Below are 2,304 nucleotides of genomic sequence, written 5' to 3'. Positions count from 1 at the left end.
ATGCCAACAGCATGCCCTCACATCTTTCTCCCCTAAAGTCACCTTTCATACTATTATAAAAATGCTTAACTGGCCTATAAAATCAGGTATTTTTAATGTATTTTGACAGCATACTTGGTAAGGTTAATAGTCTTCTACTTTACAGATGGAACTTTGGAGTCAGAGAAGTTCAGAGATTTGTCAGTACGTTGCAGGATAATCCACAAAGAATGGTGGAAAGAGCACCCACTATTGTGCTACCTATTTAATATCGTGTCTTTATTATTGAGTCTTTTATATTTTTTTGAACACCCTCATTCTTTTTAATATTTTAGAATTCAACATTTATGAAATATAATTTCATGTGAGGAAGACTACAAAAAAACGTGTTTTGGACACATTGTGATAATATATCTGACTACATTTTTTTTTTAAGATTTTATTTATTTATTTGACAGAGAGAGACACAGCGAGAAAGGGAACACAAGCAGGGGGAGTGGGAGAGGGAGAAGCAGGCTTCCCGCAGAGCAGGGAGCCCGATGCGGGGCTCGATCCCAGGACCCTGGGATCATGACCTGAGCCAAAGGCAGACGCTTAACGACTGACCCACCCAGGCGCCCCTCAAGTCAGTGTTTTACTTGGTAAACATGTCTGAGACCATGCATCCCTGGCTGCTAAGCACCATGGCGGACAGGGCTAGAAAGGTAACAGCTTTATTTTGAGCAGGGGGCAAAGACAAGGCAGCACTTTATAGCTACATTGTAACTAGATCCTGCATCTATCTGACTACATTTTGAAAACTGTAAAGTAATATACAAATGTACAGTATTATGTTTTCAAGAAACTTTGGCATCCCTAACAATGTCTGCTCATGAGAATTGATTGAAACAGAACTTGTTAAATGTTATCCTTCATTTTCAATGATATATACACGAAGGTATAATTGATAGGAACTATCTGTAAAGTTGTAGGTGATATGGTGACAATAAATCATAGGGTAAAACGTTCTGGTCTCCCACAGGAAGCTGAAATATTGTAGCTATAAATTATACATGAATATATAATACATGAATTAATAACTATATACATTGATACAAAATAATCCTTTGATAAGAATTTTGATTTGGATCATTTTTACTAATGAATTAAGAATTTTTAAAAATCTAAATAGCTCTCCTCTTGCCACCATTCAGTTCTAAATCAGTAAAATAAATGTAGTTTTCAACCAGTTAAAACAAATGAATAAAATATCCTTTATTCAAAGACTCCCGGAATTGGTTCTGGTGATGAGTGCTATACTCAATAGTTTACATCCCGTAATTTGTGTACTACTGCTTCTATTACCAGAAATTCCTTATTTTAGAGAGAGAAATAATCTGATGGTTTAAAGAGAGAATTAGCATGACAAAATCCAGAGTACCATTTTACAACCCTATCGTAATTGAAATAGCTTTAGGTCTGTTTCTCCTGGCCCAGAGCCATTAAGACGGGAAGGAGGGGACTTGTCCTTGTCATAAAAACTCTGTTCCTGTTCCCTTGTAGTTCCGCAACTTCAGAGAAGGGTGAGAACATCCAACCAGGCAGTGTTATCAAAACGGCCAAGGAAACAGAACATTCTCCAAAAAGTTTCATGGCACTGAGATTAATTTATCAACATTTGATTTATAGAGAGGGACACACTTACTCCATAAAAGCACGTGCATTTCACCCTGGCCATTCTGGTAGCTGATTCAATCTTTGGAGTCATCTAAGGTCACCACCACTGAATGTGAACGCGTAAACTGAATTTAAGTGGAGGATGAAGACTGCCCTCCTCATCCCCATCACCCAGACAGGTAACCCAAGTCATTCGTTATTTTTTTTTTTTTAAGATTTTATTTATTTATTTGACAGAGAGAGACACGCAGCGAGAAAGGGAACACAAGCAGGGGGAGCGGCAGACAGAGGGAGAAGCAGGCTCTCCGCTGAGCCGGGAGCCTGATGCGAGACTCGATTCCAGGACCCTGGGATCATGACCTGAGCCGAAGGCAGACACTTAACAACTGAGCTCCCCAAGCCCCCCAGGTCATTCATTATTTCATTTAACCTACATGCCATTTTTCCTCAGAATAGAGAAAAAGTTGGGAACCTAAGCTTACAAAGCTGAACAGTTGGTAACTGCCACTGCACCAGCAATCTGAAGGATTTGCATGCAATCTCTAGTCCTGCAAAGAAACTTACCTAGATAAACCATGGTGTGAAATGGGAAGATAGTGAGTATTGCTTTTTTGTTATCTCTGAATGATCTGGTTTTTATTCTTATAAAAATTAGGCTTGAGGGGGCAC

At 39.0% G+C, this 2,304-nt stretch overlaps 1 non-coding gene across 1 annotated transcript; it reads right to left on the bottom strand.

Annotated features, from left to right (window-relative positions):
- Positions 1 to 626: 626 nt before the first annotated feature.
- On the bottom strand, positions 627 to 757 carry LOC123325623. Its single transcript, XR_006540554.1, has one exon. It is a non-coding gene; the product is annotated as a small nucleolar RNA SNORA63 (small nucleolar RNA).
- Between the last annotated feature and the right edge of the window lie 1,547 nt (positions 758 to 2,304).

This window comes from Neomonachus schauinslandi, chromosome 8 (genome assembly GCF_002201575.2).
Source record: "Neomonachus schauinslandi chromosome 8, ASM220157v2, whole genome shotgun sequence".
NCBI classification, from domain to species: domain Eukaryota; kingdom Metazoa; phylum Chordata; class Mammalia; order Carnivora; family Phocidae; genus Neomonachus; species Neomonachus schauinslandi.
This window is presented reverse-complemented; position numbering and strand designations above follow the sequence as displayed.